At 41.0% G+C, this 18,178-nt stretch overlaps 1 protein-coding gene across 1 annotated transcript in view; it reads left to right on the forward strand.

The window, feature by feature from the left end:
- Positions 1-18,178, forward strand: part of asic4a (acid-sensing (proton-gated) ion channel family member 4a) — a 104,819-nt gene that overhangs the window by 16,214 nt on the left and 70,427 nt on the right. The window lies entirely within an intron of this gene.

Below are 18,178 nucleotides of genomic sequence, written 5' to 3' on the forward strand. Positions count from 1 at the left end.
GAAAGAGAGAGAGGTGATTTGAAGAGAGGTACCACACCTCTTGGCACAGTTCCTTCCGCTGAAAAAGCTCAGTGGGAAACAGAGCGGTCAGCGAGCTTGGCTGCAGCCCTGCTTTAGGACCAGCTGGCTGGAGAGCAGAATTAGAGCCTCCCCCCTTGTTTCCACCTGCCGTATGCTGCTCAAGTGTTCCAAATCAAGCCATTATTTGCTTCATTTCCTTGCTGTCTGACTCAGCTTGCAAGTAAGTCAGCTGCCCACCCCGTGGCATGACATGTGACTATTCTGAAAGATCAGTCTAAAAGAAATCTAAAGGCAGCACAGAGCACATTTATTTAACTACAAACAACAGGAAAAACAGCAGGATGAAGTGTGTTCTTTAAAGTTTGGGTAATAAATGTGATTCGTGTTTGTCATGCCTCAAAAAAAGTATCTCAGGCTAATTCTAATGATTTAAAAAAAATGCTAAACTATAGTTGGCGTTCAAAATTCTGCTCTGAGGCCACTGATTAACAGGTTGCAATCAGCCCAAACCTGGGCTTATCATCTGCTGATGATGTGGCTGGAAGATTTCTTGATATTTAACATTAAATGCATAAATTCTTATCAAAACATTGTTACTGAACCTAAAGAGCCACCGTGGACCTTATTCCCTATGATACTAATTGCATGACTCCATAATGTAGTGGTTTACACATTCATCTGGCTAGATCAAGATCCCTGCTCGATCTCGAAAGACACACAAATCCTTTTGGAGTTCCATCAGGAAGTGCATCTGACACAAAAATCTGCCGAATTAAAGCTGTGGAGCATTGTTATGACCTCTTGTGGATAAGGGAGCAGCTGAAAGTAGCTTTTAACCTATACATAACAATAAGGCGTCTTAGACTCATTAGCAGATGTGTAGTTTGGATGACAGCAGATAACGGCGGGATATCAGGATGTCGTTCAGTTTGTCCTGTTATGAAGCAGCAGCAGATTATTGATAAGTACCAGTGTAAAATGGTGATGCTGGTGGAGATTTTCAGCTCTCCATTAATGGGGCTTTTCACAAAATCAGTGATTCTTTGTCTTATTCTCAGAAAATACAATTCAGGACATGGAGTTGATGCAAAATCTGGCATTATGTGCAAATGTGTTTGCGGTAAGAAGGCAAAGCTAGCAAGCAAAACTATATGCTACTGTATACCACCAGTAGATGTAGTAAGCAAGGACCAACCTCCAGAGCTGCAAAACAAAGCCAGTGTGAAAGTAGCAAAAACTGCAGTGGCTAGGTGTCAGTTAAAGCTGGGCAAAAAGGAAAGTCAGCTCTGTAGACTTCTATGTAAAAATGTGCAAATTTAGAGCTTAAAGCATTTTTACAACCTGGTAAAAAACATATAGTTTTAGCCTCTGTTGATAGTTTTCCCCTCTTATAAGATCTCTACTTGGGCTGATTCTTTTTAAATAAATCATCCACCTAATTGATTTATTTAATTGACTAGTCACTGGAGCAGGCTTCATTTTTGTGTTCAATTTTGAAGCATTTTTAATTGATTTTCAGACTAATATTTGGGTGGGTTGTACCACACAGAAAGCCAAGTTTGTGCTGCAGATTTGATTCAGTTCAGTTTTATTTATGCAGCGCCAAATCACAACAACAGCTGACTCAAGGTGCTTTATATTGTAGGCTAAGGACCCTACAATAATGCAAAGAAAACAGAAAACCCCAACAATCATATGGCAAGTGCACTGGCAACAGCGGGAAGGAAAAACTCCCTTTTAACAGGAAGAAATCTCCAGCAGAACCAGGCTCAGGGAGGGACGGCCATCTGTCCAACTAGTTGTGAGTGAGGGGAGGAAGACAGGACAAAGACGCACTATGAAAGAGAACCAGAAATAATAATAAATAATGATTAAATGCAGAGATTGTTGTTGTTGTTGTTGTTGTTGTTATTATTATTATTTTTGATGCTACAGTTCAGTAAAGTTGAAAGTCCATCAGTTCCATTCACACAAACCTTAAAGTTCTTTTTTTTTAATGGGACCACAACAGAGTCTGTTTTCATTCCTACATCTCTGAATAATTGAAATCAGCACTCCTAAAAGCTACGGTGTGGAAAAATGAACCAGACCTGATCCTCACAGAGGTTGCGATGATCCTCAGAAGAGGTCACCTTTAACTGTGGCTCTTTCTCATGGCCAGACTCTGGTCTGATCTCACCAGACATCGCCTTTGTACAGAGTAGATGCCACTGAATAAATAAAACCCTCACTCTTTGAAACAAGAGTGTAAGATTCCCGGATTAGCATCTCATTAGACGGAACTTGCACTTGCACTACGTGGACAAAGAAGTGAGAAAAAGAGACTGTTTGTGCCAGTGTCTTTGGAAAAGATCAAATTTTTATGTCAAGCTTGTTAGAAGCTTGATCTCCTGTTCTGTTATACCAGCTGCATTATTTCAAAAATGCTCTGGGAGAGTTGTTGGCTCGGGGTACGAACAATTTCACAAAAGGAAAATTCACCCTTGTCATTCTTTAAAAGTGCAAGATTATTCCTTAAACCCAATCAGCTAAGAAGACAGTGTAATCTAGTTGATACTTGCGCTGAAAAACTTAGTGACAGTTTGCTTCTGAGATAAATTGGCCCCGGCAAAAGTGTCTCCTGCTGGTGGCCAGTCTGTGTTATCTGTGCCATGAACATGCAATTTCTCCTTGATTGTACTCCTCACGGATAAGTAAACACATTCAGGAGAGCAGTAAACTACAAAGGACAAGCATTCAAAAGACAGTAGTAATAATCTGGCTGAAGAGACACATTCAAACCCTAATTCACAGAGATTCAGAAGATTTCAGGTACTCAGATTGTCAGCCGGCAGTAAACGCGGTTTTATTTATTTTTTTCATTCATTTATTCATTTATTAAGATAAAACTTGCTGTCAGTTTGTTCTTCCTGCATGGCTGCAGATTACGAAGCAAAGAACTTTTATATCGTTCTGATTTCCTAGATGTCTCTGAGAGATGTACTATACCTGACAGATATGAATGAAATATGAAATGCCTTGGCAGCCCGGACTATCCCAAACAGCACCTCAGTTTTGCAGCACAAACAGCACTTTGCAGTTTTACATGGCTAATGGCTAATGTTGCAGACTTGCATGGAACAAAGTGCAAGAAGAAGGTTAATGCTAGCATGTAAGTCCCAGGTGTGCCGTGCAGCAGATTTAACTGGAGGGGTTTTGTCCCATATGGATTGTGAAACATGTATTTTCATATCAGAGGGGAAACGATAGCTACGGCACTCTATGCTGTAGCGCGTATTTAGATTGAAATGGCAACGGCATGTTTACCTCTGGCTGTTGATAGAGCCATAATCTCTTTCAAACTGTGAGGACTGTTCCTCGTTAGTGTGCAACAGTATCATAAAAATCTTTATGTCACCACGAGCAGCACAAGAATCATACTTTGAATTTTACTGAAGTTAAACTGCCTTCTCTTGTCATCCTGTAGGCAGTCTGAAATTAACTTTTTTGCTCACTTCCAAAGGCTGTAAACTAAAAAAAAATTACCTGCCAAGAATACCACCTCTTATCAGGCAAAATAATTATATTTTTTTTCATCAAAGTACATCACCCTGTAACTTCTTTGCCTTTTTGAAGCGCAGCTTTAATACACACTCACATAATCACTTGTTTCCTCACTTATTTTCCCATAGTAATTTAATGTGTCAGACCTGCCACGAACGGTAATCAGTGGAATAATGTTAAGTGAGAGATGACATTAATTTAATAATATGACATTTGTACTCGATGGTTCACTGAACAGTAGGCTTTCAGTTGTTTTGATTTACTAAAATATGCCACGAGTTGATTTCGCAGAGAGAAATATTAAACCTCCCCTCCTGCTGACGGGTTGGAAAGGGTTTTGTTTGAGCACACAGTGAACAGTCCATTAAAGATTTTTGAAGCTGATACAAAAGGGCAAATGTGGCAAAAAAAAAAAAAAAATAACCCAGAATAACACAAAACACTGGAACAGCAGTGTGCACACTACTGTCTACCATGGAAAAGACATATGTGGTGTTTTAAAAATGTGTGCCATTTCATTTGCCTTGTAGTGAAAAAAAAAGACGTTCAGGATACGTTGGCTATTTCTTTGTCTCTTCTGTTTGGTTTCTTTGGGCTGGAACAAAGATTCAAAATAAGTTGTTTTTCACCAAAGACAGTTTTAGCAAATTTGGTTGGTGCTGTGATGCAGGGACTGTTCCTAGGAGCCCGTTCAAGGCTGTTTTCAGGGGAGAAAAAAGTACCTACAGCAGCGTAAGTGCTCCTAAACAGCCCTGAAATTTTTCCGAGCAGGACTTTGTGCTGTATTATGTTTTTTAAAAAACACAACCCAAAAAACAGTAGCATATCAAAAACAAGATGAAAAATAGCAGACTGCTGGTCTCTCAAATAACTGCCATCAAAAACACAAAATTTGCCATGCACACTGATGCCAAGGTTTTATTTCATTCATTGTATCAAAGCAGGAGCATTTCAGAAGCTGAGAGTTTAGTCCGGAAAGGGTCTTTTATTTAGAAAATTGACCACATTCTCCATGCCTCCTCCCGACTTCCTCCTCTCCTCGTCTGCTTTGTACAGTCTGACCTATCTCCTATCAAAAATAGATTAATAGACTCGCCGTGTACTTTTAGCGACACAGAGCAGAGAGCTGCTTCTGAAGCACTTCCAGGACCCGCTGTGGCACTTCTGGTGGAAAAGTATTGTCTTGAGTGGGAGCAGTCAGCTGTGTAGCAGTGGTTTTTACATCCCCCCATTTTCACAATTGTTTTGGTCTCACAGATTTCAAATTAGAAATCCTGCACTGTTTTGGGATGTCCTAACTTGGTGTCGTGGCAGAACCTATTCGAATTATTCCACCGCACCTCTGGAACGCAGTGGATCCATTATTGCCATGGAAACAGAAAGCCTGAGAGGTCCGTAAATGTTCTGGCCACCGGAGAAGGCGGCTGCACTGTCGTCCTTGAGTTGTGTCCATTTTTTGGGTCATAGCGACATATTACAGACCACATGAGCTAGACAGGAAGATACGCAGACTGCAGGTAACTCTTTTATTTGATAGTATTGGTCACTAATCACCTCGCTTTGTTAGGACCTGCAGGAAAAGCAGAAAACACAGTTTGTTCTGGTGACTGACAGCGAGCCTGCACTCTAATGCTACATTAATCTTCTGTGGTATTCGAGGAAGAATGGCAAACATACTAGAGCTTACATCTGTGACATGAAAACCACAACTTGCATCCTGTGTCATGTCAGCTTATTTTTAACTGGGGCGCCTTGACATCAGCCAAATTGTTTTTGTGCTTTAAAGTTGAACATTAGCAGTGTCAGGTCAGAATAATTTCATCTGAATTACATCTGTAACAGTCATTTCATGTACACAGAAAATGAGTTTTTTAAGCATTTTTAAATAATCAGTTGTCTTTCTAAAAATTTGTCTTTTATCTTTTTGATGAGTATAGCTGAATGTTGCCTTCCTGTTTTTCATGTCCTCTTTCACTAGCAGCAAGTAACCAGTTACCAATTTTAGTTTTATCTTTTTTGTTTTTGTTTTCATATCTGACAAATACTGCAGGATCATCATGGAAATACTGGAGATTATACTTGGAATAAGCATCTCTTAATAACTGCTCTATTTTTCTTCTGTTTTGTATCCTTACCTAGAACTATCTATTATGTTACTAATTCATTTAAAGCCTCTTGAGATGCACTTATTTTATGAAAAAAAAAACCAAAAAAACTTGGTTGCGTAAAGGCGTCATTGAAATTGTGCATCTGTAAGATTTCCTGTAAATGCAAGAAAGCTCTGAAGAAGAAGAATTACAGTGTAGAACTAATAATAATTGTCATCTCAGGTAGGAATCAAGAACGCTTTCAGCCTCTTACTTGTAACTATTCCACCCATTTTATCAGCTAATATTTGTGCCATCAGAGATGTAGAGATGATAATGAAGTTCTCCGCTTGTTTATGTGGTTAGTATTACTCGGGATCATGCTAGCGGGAAAATGTATTATTGTCATAATTCAAAAGGAAAGAGAAAGGCCATGATCATATGATGGGAAAGTGGTGGGAGGCACCATCATCCTCTCCCGAGGCCAGTCATGTAATTTCTTTTTTAGATTCACAGGCACAGTGAAACATTATCAAAGGGGACGGAACTGAAACCAAAAGGCTCCAGTTGCCGAGCAAAACCAGCCGGTGGAAAAGCAGAAGTTTAAACGTTGCGGTTTTGTATGGACTGAATAATAGAAAGCCACTCGGAGTCATTGTTTTGCTTTGATGTAACTAGCAGACAGTGCATGGAGGCAGGCAAGAACAAAGAGTGAGAACAGAAACATTCAAATGCTGCTGTTCTTTTTACCAAGCGGTAATAGATACACCAGTTAGAGCTTTTAGGGTCATGATTAGCCATAATTGGCTAAAAAAAAAAAATTTGGGCAGTTTTGAATTTGTGTTTCCAAAAAGATAAAGGAAAAAAAAAACAGTGCAACAGCATGGAGGTTTTAAATGAGCTGAAAGAAATGTCACTGTCTGCGTTTTTGATATCTCTTTCTTTTATGCAGGAGTTGCACATGAACACAATCTTTAAACATTTATTATTATATAGTAGAATTGTGTAAAGAGTCCGTATATATATAATATAATCTTCAAACCTCACTTTAGTGGGATCAATGTAGCAGGTGAGATTTAAACAATCTTAAAGCTGCTACATCCGCCTGTGAAATATTGATAAGTGTGTCTGGGAACTGCTACTCCAACAGTCTCCCCATGCTGGAAAGTTAAGATCATTTGATCACCCACCTCAGAGACATCCCAGTCAGTGATTTACTCCCTGTATTTTATTTTATATTTCATTCGGCCGATCATCTATCTTGGCCTGGCACATGGAGCTCGGATTTGCCCTCTGTATTCTGTCTTCCAGATTACACCAGGTTCAGCAGCCTGTCTGCCGCCCACTGCTCAGCTGAAGCCTTCTGTGGGGCTTGTGGGACATGGCTTGGTGCCGATGATCCTGAGATGTTGCTTGAGGTTTAATCCCCGGCACTGTGAGAAATGAGGTTCTCTCGCCTCTCCTCCTTGCTCCTGCAACTTTGATCAAGCTCTAATGTGATTAGGCAGTGACCCTGACATGACTGGCCCAGGAACTTGTAAAAGAAGTGTGGAGAGAAGGGGAGAGGGGGCTGGGAGAGCATATGATATGACCAGTAAACCAGGAGAAGAAAGGAATTATTCTGAAGGTGTCTTTTCTCTGTTGCTGCTCTGCCTTGTGGGTAATAAAGGTTTCATGTATTCGTTTTACCCTGGCAAAAATTGCGATCTATAATGACCTGACATTTCTTTTTTAAAACTAGCCAAGAGGCTCATGATTTGAATGTTAACAGGGCTTTACTTGACGCAAGGTGCAGTCTACTGGGAGGAAGCTTCTTTTGAATTCTACACAATCCGGCCCCCTGTCAGACGAGTCGTCATGGTACACTGATGTAAATCTCCCGCGTAAATAACACACTATAACATATTTCAGCTACTCGCATAAGATTGGCCTTCGCTACACCCCTTACAGACATGTCTTGTTCAGAATCATGCACTGAGCCTGTTTACTGTGTCGTGTACTGGACTGCTCCCATATGTGCCGCACATTATTCTTGCCGTCAACTCGCTGATGATGTGTGGGGTGAAATGCGGTGCCTTAACTTCAGAGGCCAAATGTGTCAAGTCTCGATATATTAACTTCACTCTAATGGACTTTATCAGCCATAGTGCAGAAAGTCATGGAGATTAGAGTGAGAGGGAGTGGATGCTTGATTATTTTTGCATTCTGTTTGGTTCCCTGCACCATGTCAGCAGCTGCATGCGGATAGTTAAAATGCCTCTTGGAAACAGTTGAATGCAGCATTACCTGCATTTCATCTGCTGATACAGAGCTGGGCCACAACCCCGATTGACTAAAACTGAGTTTGAAACCTGATACAATTTTGTGTACTTTAACAGTAAAATATATACACTGATGAATTAGAAATATAAAGCACATTCTTTAATTTTTAATCTTTATGAATAGGGTCATTAATCATATCCATATGCAATGCTGTGCAAATGTCTTGAGCCGAACCTCATTTCTGTATATTTTATTACACATATGGAACAATTTATTGCAATGTGCAAACATACAAGAAAGGCAAAAACTGAGTTTCTAGAGTTCTTATGCGCTTAAAAGTCAATATTTAGTATGATCACCTTTATTCTTCAACACAGCCTGAACTCTCTGAGCAGCTTTCTTGTAATTTCTTGAAGGACATTCAAAAAGCTCTTCTTTGGATGTTTGCTGCCTTTTGTTCTGATGCCCCCTGATGAATAATGTCGCGAGCTGGGCTCTGGGGAGGCCAATCCAGGACTAACAGTGTTCCTCTGTGTGTTTTTTCTGTTCTGGTATTCAATTCAATTTTATTTTATTTATATAGCGCCAAATCACAACAAAAGTCGCCTCAAGGCGCTTCATAGGTACAGAGAAAAACCCAACAATCATATGACCCCCTATGAGCAAGCACTTTGGCGACAGTGGGAAGGAAAAACTCCCTTTTAACAGGAAGAAACCTCCGGCAGAACCAGGCTCAGGGAGGGGCGGCCATCTGCTGCGACCGGTTGGGGTGAGAGAAGGAAAACAGGATGAAAGACATTCTGTGGAAGAGAGACAGAGATTAATAACAGATATGATTCGATGCAGAGAGGTCTATTAACACATACTGAGTGAGAAAGGTGACTGGAAAGGAAAAACTCAATGCATCATGGGAATCCCCGGCAGCCTACGTCTATTGCAGCATAACTAAGGGAGGATTCAGGGTCACCTGATCCAGCCCTAACTATGTGCTTTAGCAAAAAGGAAAGTTTTAAGCCTAATCTTGAAAGTAGAGATAGTGTCTGTCTCCCGAATCCAAACTGGAAGCTGGTTCCACAGAAGAGGGGCCTGAAAACTGAAGGCTCTCCCTCCCATCCTACTTTTAAATACTCTAGGAACAGCAAGTAGGCCTGCAGTGCGAGAGCGAAGTGCTCTAATAGGATGATATGGTACTACAAGGTGATTAAGATAAGATGGGGCCTGATTATTTAAGATCTTGTATGTGAGGAGCAGGATTTTGAATTCAATTCTGGATTTAACAGGAAGCCAATGAAGGGAAGCCAAAACAGGAGAAATCTGCTCTCTCTTTCTAGTGTCTGTCAGTACTCTTGCTGCAGCATTTTGGATTAACTGAAGGCTTTTCAGCGAGTTTTTAGGACATCCTGATAATAATGAATTACAGTAGTCCAGCCTGGAAGTAATAAATGCATGAACTAGTTTTTCAGCATCACTAAGAGACAGGATCTTTCTAATTTTAGAGATGTTGCGCAAATGGAAGAAAGCAGTCTTACATATTTGTTTAATATGTGCATTGAAGGACATGTCCTGGTCAAAAATGACTCCAAGGTTCCTCACAGCGTTACTGGAGGCCAAGGTAATGCCATCCAGAGTAAGAATCTGGTTAGATACCATATTTCTAAGATTTTCAGGGCTGAGTACAATAACCTCAGTTTTACCTGAATTAAGGAGCAGAAAGTTAGCGGCCATCCAGGTCTTTATGTCTTTAAGACATTCCTGCAGTTTAACTAATTGGTGTGTGCTATCTGGCTTCATGGATAGATAGAGCTGCGTGTCATCTGCATAGCAGTGAAAATTTATTCTTTGTCTTCTAATGATACTGCCTAAGGGAAGCATGTATAATGTAAACAGAATTGGTCCTAGCACGGAACCCTGTGGAACACCATAATTGACCTTAGTGTGTGAAGAGGACTCTCCATTTACATGTACAAATTGGAGTCTATTAGATAGATATGATACAAACCACTGCAGCGCAGTACCTGTAATACCTACAGCATGTTCTAATCACTCTAATAGGATATTAGGATACTGCTTTTACTGATTTGGCTTGTGTTTGTAATCATTGTCGTGCTGAAAAATGAAGCCACTCAGATGTTTTCTAGATGATATTGCATGGTGGATGAAAATCTGATGGTACTTTTCTGCATTCGTAATTTCTTAAATTTTGAAAACTAAACTGATCTAAAACAAAAAACTATTAAAATATACAAAACTATAAGAACTCGACACCCCCTCAACCTTTACATGCAATGGGATCACTGTGTTTTTCATTTTCAGTGTGCGTATACGAATGACTGTGTTCAAGAACTGTATTAATATTAAAGTCAAGGTAATATATTCTACATGTACACTTTTCCTTAATATGTATTTCAGTCAGACAGCCTAGCTTGCACCTATGTATTGTGCATTTCTTGCTTTCTTTGGCAACCCCAAAGGGACAATGTCAAAGAAGAGACAGAATGTGAAAGATGTCCTGTACAATTGGCAGTGAGATGGAAAAAGATGCAGCACCACCAGGGATCCTTCGCCATTAGTCTAGAATGAGAGAGCTGGTGTAGAATGGAAATAGGCTGATTTACAGCCACGATGGTGCTTTAGATCAAGAAAAAATGTGTCAGATAACTCCCACTGGTGATTGCATTCAGTGTCTAATTTTGACCAGGCATAAAACAATAAACAATTTTATTTGTTCAACAATTAAATATGGACGCAAACCTGACAAAGGCCCATTTACTGAAATACATACAGATATAGCATATGCAGCAACCCTGTGGCATGTTTGGATTTAGTGCATTTATAATCTAACAGTGGTGTCTAAATTAATGCACAAATATAAATTCTAATCATAATATTATGTGTATTTGTGTGTGCATGTGTAAACAGAAAGAGTGACAGGTGACTTGGAGGAATCTGTTTCCTATGCATCAAACTAACTGCAATAGTTTTATTTTGACAATGGTACATTTTCATATTATGTATGTTATTGAACTCTGGGGGAACCTGTGACTATAATAAACAAGAGCAGTCAGAGAGCACAAGTCCTCCCGAAGGGCAATGGCTTTACTAAAACTTTGATGTTTTAAGCTGGTTTTTATTAAAACATGCTGACTTCAGCCTCTTTTTATTATAGTATGATGACATAGATATTGTGGTATCATTGTGAGATTGTTTGGCATTATATTGAAAAAATAAAAAGTGTGTTGTACATCTTGTACATGTCCTTTTATGCTATATGGTTTCTTCATATTTTTTTTCAAGGCCAACTTTTGACCTTGTGGGCTGACGATGAAGGTCAAAGTCAAATGCTTAGTCAGCTTAGGTACTCGTGTCTCCCAAGTCCTAGTAATATTGGTGTGGAGTCTGACTTTCCATAAAAAATTGTGGGTAATATAAGGTTTTTACTGATTTTCACATTTGTGTGACCTTGACTTTGACCCAATTTTCAACAAAATTAAATCAGCTGAAGCTGTTATTGGTATCTTCAATCACACAAAATTAGAAAATGATATCCTGAAAATTCTGGATGCTAGACTGCTAACAAACAGACTGACAGACAACAAATTGAAATGATTATATACTCCCTTCAGGGGGAGAATAAAAGCATGAGAGAATGAATAGACCTGCAAATCTACGTATGCAGACACATATAGATACGTACGTTAAGCGATCAAGAGTTTTCCTTTTGGGACTGAAAACAGATCAGGAAGGGAAAATTAGTCACAAACATCAACATTGTGAATTTTCAACTGAGCGACTTTTGTGCCCGTGCAGATTAAAAGAACCAAAACAATACAAATAAAAGTGGTATTTGAATGTTTAGCTGGCACCGGGAAAGTTATTTGCTTTAACATGTCATTATAAACCAAAGGTTGATTGGCTAGCGAATAATGACACATCTGCATTTAGACTGGTTTCCGTTTCTCTTTACCTCTCAGTATGAAATCTGTGGAAATGAAGGCTCGACTGTGCCACTGAATCGGGAAGATGGTAGCATTTTTGTGTTCTGTGTTAGCTCATGGTAGCTTTCTGGAAGCTCGCAAAAGAAATGAGTCCCTTAGGGAGAGGGATAAAACCAAAAGTAAAATGGATCAGCATTCAGTTGATAAATGGAGCTTAAAGCCATTATTCTATAAGATCAAACCTATTGATCACAGCAGAAGGTGGAAGGGACCTGGTCTTTGTAACACAGGTAGGTATATGGAGAGTGGATTTGTCCTTTGTCCTTTAAAAAATGTAAGTTGGGATCAAATGTAAGTTTAAAAAACTTTGATTTTATGCACACATCTGGGGTGAAGTAGACAGTTAAGCATAATATTGATTTTAGCTGGCATCATGTCAATCTAACCTTACCACCTTTTATTTTCTTTTACATTTTATATATATGTGTGTGGTGGAAGGAGATTTATGTGCAGAACCTTTTACTCCACTTTGGCATCCAGCGAAACGACATGCATCAGTAGAGCAAAAATCTTCCTGAAAAACAAGTTTCAATTTTGACAAAAGCCTGGAAAATGGTCTTCTCTGCTTCATTAGGACTTATCATGCTTCCACATAGCACTTGTCGGGCACTGGGAGTCCAAAATCACTGTGTGCCTCACTGCATCCCGAGTCCCACCTCGTTCAGAGGCGTAATTTGATACTCTGTGGAGCTAGACAGGAACATAAACTAACAGAGATGCCAATGTGATGGCCTTTCCTAGATAAAGTGACAAATGCATCATTTGAGCGAGGTTCATTAATTTGGCTGGCCTATCTTAAGATTGTTTCTGCTCAGTAAATGCAAAGACCATGGATTGAGTCATTTATAATGAATTAAGCGCATCCTGCTGCAGCGTTTCGGTTGTGCACTTTCCACAGTTTACTTGTCAATTGTTGGATTAATCAAGCTGTTTTGAATAGATGAATGCATATGTGGCTTATAGAGAGTGAAACTTTTCCAGAAGGAGAGAGAGAGGGAGACTTTTGCTATTAAAGTGAAAATACAGGTTGAATAATGTGTCATCTATCTTTTTTTTAAGTTTAGAAAGTAGAGCTAAGAATTTGGAAAATGTCTTTAGGTGAGAAATTCAGTGTTCATGGCAATCGACAAGTATGCTCTTTTAAAATCTCTGCAGGCCTGAGTGAATAGATGTGGACATGAACAATTATGGTAATACCTGTGCTGTTCTGCTAGTAGATGCTAAGCTAAACTTCAGGTAAACACAAAATATTCATACATCATCTCCTCTAAAGCAATTCTAGCAAATGAATGTGGACCTGTCTGTGGAAGGTAATCTTCAGGAACATGCTCCACTTTTTAAGACTACTGAAACCACTGATTCTAGCCTGGATGTGATGTCATAACTCAAGCTTCCTAAACCTGTTTTCACACATGAACTCCTGGCGGTGTTGAGAGAATCAGGAAGTGGAGAGAGACTCATTCTCACTACTGGAAATACATTGTTGGGTTTTGGAGGGAGAGCTACCTGGAGACCAGAGGTGGCATTCCCACAAGCTCTCTGTGAACACACCACACTATTGTCGCATGAGCACAAATCTGGCATCACAAAGATTTTGGACTTAGAAAGCTGCCAGGTTAAACATCCATTAATGTCAATCTAACTGCATCAGATTTCATATGCACCTATGGAGGGTAATGTTTAGAGCAGTGGTTCTTAACCTTGTTGGAGGCACCGAAGCCCACCAGTTTCATATGCGCATTTGTAGCCCAGCTAGAAAAAAAGAGCCGTGGAAAGTAGTTTTTTTTGGTGTATGATGTAAACAATTTAGTCATTTCCTTTTCTTTTTTTGTTTAAAGGAAGATGTGGACAAATAAGATTATCTGTAGTCGTTTAACTTGGCCAATCAGCAATGAGCTCCCAGTGACCCTTGCTGTTGACCTTGATCACATGATTTCCTGTGTTGCCATTTTCGTTCCTGTTCATACAATGCCATGTGCCAGAGAAACTAATGTTCCCGAAGTCGAATTGCTATGAGTTAAAAGCAAGTCTGCTGCAGTTGTTTTTGGTCTTTCAGAGTTTCACCCTGTCATCGGTGAGTAGGTCAGGTTTTTTTGTTATCTGGTAAAAGGATGACTCGACAGACAGACCCAGTCTGAAGCAAGCCCCATCGAGGAGCAGTGATTCCACAGTTCCAGTTAACTGGATGGCGAGCCAACCCAAAAGTGAATAGGATTTGATGAGGTTTTATTGAAGCCAAAGTTTCGTTCCCATTGAAGCTTCAGATACCTGCAGGACTACGAACTTTCTTCCTTCATCGGAGTGCGGTAGGACAAACGTTAAACAAACTGAACGGGCCCCAACGATCCATCAGTTACCAGACATTATTCACTCATACAATTGACTCAGAGAAAGCTGTATGCGCGCACTTTTATTTAATTTGTTATTTTGGGGGAAATATTTGTATTTTATTTTATTGCTTTCATTACATTTGTTTGCAGCTGCTGTGTGTCAAATATAACAAATTTGTGAACAGTCTACTGTGGTGTGGCCCCTCCTTATTGATGTTTATCCTAGATTTTCTGATACTGGCTAGTGGGAGTCCAGTCATTCTTAATAATAATTCGTAAGTTGGGTTACATAAGTGGCGAGCCAGCCAGGAGCCTAAGAAATTTTGAATATCAGTAATGAGAAATTGTGTTTAACATGGACTTTGTCCAGCGCTCAGGTGTAAAACTTCCCAATGCAGTTATTGTGAGTGGGATAACAAAATCAGAGAAAGACGAAGAAGTTTTAGAGTTTTTTAAAAAGTATGGTGGTGTTAAAACCCTTTTGCCAGTGGATGATGCTACCTCAGAGTTTCACCAAAACCTGATCGTTGAGTACTCAAGTGGCTCAGCTGTAGAAGCTTTAGAGCCTCTTATGTCATACAAGTATGTTGCAGAGGGTGAACCAAATGTCTCTTACTGTGTGAAGGCCTTGGCAAGCATTTACACTGCTAAGGTGGGTGAAGGTGTCACCAAGTCATACTTGGCTGAATTAAAGGGCTTGGCTAAGCTCAGTGAAGAGGTATTGAAAGAGATGATGTCACAAATCTGTGAGACAACTGAGACTACAGATGAGGCACCTTCTGCCTTACATGATAGCATTGTTGATGAGACACCGATACTACAACCCCAGTTGCTTTCAGGTTCCTCACGGGTAAGCAGTGACCAAGGTGCCTCAACTCCAGTTCCACCCTTGCGTGTACAGAAACCTTCAATAGTGATTAATGATGTAAATCCCCCTGAAGTGCAGAAGGTCGTGGTTGAGCATATTTTAAGGAAGGATGACATTGGATCACAGATCCATTCTTCAATGAGCATCTGTTCCTTCTCAGGAAAAACTCCCAGGCCTAACAATGAGACAGACTATGAGACTTGGCGCTCACACATTGAGCTGCTTTTAAGTGATCCCAGTATGACCCATCTGCAGGTGTCCAGAAAGATTTTAGAGAATTTGCTTCCACCTGCAGTTGATGTGGTGAAGTGCTTGAGTCCCAGTTCACCCCCAGTAGCCTATCTGCAGTTGCTCGATTCAGCCTTCGGTGCTGTGGAGGGTGGTGAGGAGCTTTTTGCTCAGGACCCAGGTGAGAAACCATCAGCTTTCCTCCATCGTTTACAGCTAGCACTAAACTTAGCAGTAAAAAGGGGGGGGATTCCACCTGATGATGTAGACAAACATCTCCTCAAGCAGTTTTGTAGGGGGTGTTGGGATAGTGGATTGCTCTCCAGTCTGCAACTTGAACACAAGAAAAGCTGTCCACCGTCATTTTCAGAGCTCTTGCTAATGTTGCGTATCGAAGAAGATAGACAAGCTGCAAAGGTTGATAGGATGAAAAAGCACATTAGTTCATCAAAACGAGTATCTGTCCATGCTCAGAGTTCCTGTGTTTGTGCAGGCTTAAGAGAAAGCCCACAGAGTGGTCCGAAAGCTATTGAGGAACTTCAAAAGCAGATAGCTAGCTTGCAGAGTCAGCTAGCCTCATTTGCATCACAGGAAAAGCTAAGTGAGCGTGCCAACAAGAAACCGGTTAAAAAGACAACCTGTAAATCGAAAATGGACAACACACATCAAGAAGTGCATCGATTGGCAGGAGCAAAACAGACAGGCAGGCCCAGGCCTTGGTATTGTTTTCACTGTGGGGAAGATGGGCATATTGCCACTTCTTGTACAAACCCTGCAAACTCTGCACTAGTAATTGAAAAGAAGAAGCAGTTGGAGAGGAGGCAGCACGCGTGGGAAAGTCAAAGTTGTCCCAGCGACTCCAGTTCACCTTTAAACTAGATCCAGTCTCTGTTGTGGGACAGACAGAGGCTGAAGAACATGCGCAGCGTCCCACAGACGTAAAGATTGCTAGCGAAGCAGGCAAGTGTGTGGATCTAGAGCACTCCAGTTGTAAAAAGCAATCCTTCAGGCTCCCAAAGGGCCTGATTGGTACCAGGAGCACCGCTGAAGTGATAATTGAAGGTAAAACATTTAGTTGTCTGCTCGATACCGGCTCGCAAGTGACTACTATCCCCCAATCCTTTTATGAACAACACATGTCAGAGCAGGACATCAAGCCTCTCTATGACCTCTTGGAGGTTGAAGGGGCGAATGGACAGGCTGTGCCTTATTTGGGCTACATTGAAACTACTGTCACTTTTCCGAAAGAATTTCTTGGTATGTCTGTTGAGGTGCCCACATTAGCTCTCATAGTTCCTGACGTTCGGGCTACCTCAGGGTCCTACTTACTCATAGGGACAAATACACTTGATGTGTTGTATGACATTTATCGCAAAGCTAATCCAGGAGATTCCAAGACATTTCCTCACGGCTACAAAGCGGTCATTAAGGTGCTTGAACTCAGACACAGTCAGTCTAACGTCAGTCACCATGGTGTTGTAAAACTGAAGGGCAGAATCTCTCAGGTTGTCCCAGCAGGGGCCACAGTGGTTTTGGAGGGTGTTGCTACTGCCAGCGGTCTTCAGCATGAACAATCAGTTGTTGTTGAGCAGCCTTCCAGTTCCTCTCTACCTGGTGGTCTGCTAGTGAACACTTGTCTGGTTGACCTGTCGAAACAACGACCCTTTAGGCTTCCAGTTGTGATTACCAACCAATCTGAACATGACATTGTCATTCCTGCTAAATGTCAAATTGCTGACATTAGTGCTTACCAATGTATTTTGTCAAAGGAGCAGAGTGTGGTTAACTTGCAAAAGGCAGATCTCACTCAAGAGGCCAATTGTAACTTCAACTTTGGAGAGTCCCCAATTCCTCCCGAGTGGAAGGGTCGCATCACACGACTCCTTAACAACATGCCAGATGTATTTGCGCAACATGACTTGGACTTTGGAAGAACGACAAGGTGACTCACCACATCAAGCTCTCAGACGAGGCTCCTTTCAAACACCGTGCTCGTCCGCTACACCCTCAAGACATTGAAGCTGTCCGTAGGCACATTCAAGAGCTTCTTGATACAGGTGTAATCAGAGAGTCCGAGTCTCCCTTCTCTTCGCCCATTGTGGTAGTCCGTAAAAAGAATGGCCAGGTCCGGTTGTGCATAGACTACAGAAAACTCAACCTTCAGACAATAAAGGATGCTTACACGCTTCCTAAGCTTGAAGACACCTTCGCGGCTCTCTCTGGTTCCCAGTGGTTTTCTGTGCTTGACCTAAAGTCTGGATATTATCAAATCGAGGTAGAGGAAGTGGATAAACCCAAGACGGCCTTTGTCTGCCCTTTGGGTTTCTGGGAATTTAACCGCATGCCTCAAGGCCTGACAAATGTGCCAAGCACATTCCAAAGATTAATGGAGAAGTGCATGGGGGATATGCATTTGAAAGAGGTGCTAGTTTTCCTCGACGACTTGATAGTGTTCTCAAAGACCCTGGAAGAACATGAAACAAGGTTGTTGGAGGTGCTCACTCGGTTGAGAGAGTTTGGATTAAAGTTATCACCTGAAAAGTGTGTGTTTTTCCAGACCTCAGTGCGGTACCTGGGACACATAGTGTCCAGAAATGGAGTTGAGACAGATCCAGAGAAAATCTCTGCCCTTCGTACTTGGCCAGTTCCTCAGACCCTCAGGGAATTGCGATCTTTTCTTGGGTTCGCTGGCTATTATCGAAGGTTCGTAAAAGACTATTCCAGCATTGTGAAGCCCCTCAATGATCTGACTCAGGGCTATCCTCAATCAACCAAAAGGGGTAGATCAAGAGACAGCCAAGAGCATTATCACCATCCCAAAGAGCCGTTTGGGAACCGTTGGAC

The sequence above is a fragment of the Pelmatolapia mariae genome, linkage group LG16_19 (genome assembly GCF_036321145.2).
Source record: "Pelmatolapia mariae isolate MD_Pm_ZW linkage group LG16_19, Pm_UMD_F_2, whole genome shotgun sequence".
In the NCBI taxonomy this organism is placed as follows: domain Eukaryota; kingdom Metazoa; phylum Chordata; class Actinopteri; order Cichliformes; family Cichlidae; genus Pelmatolapia; species Pelmatolapia mariae.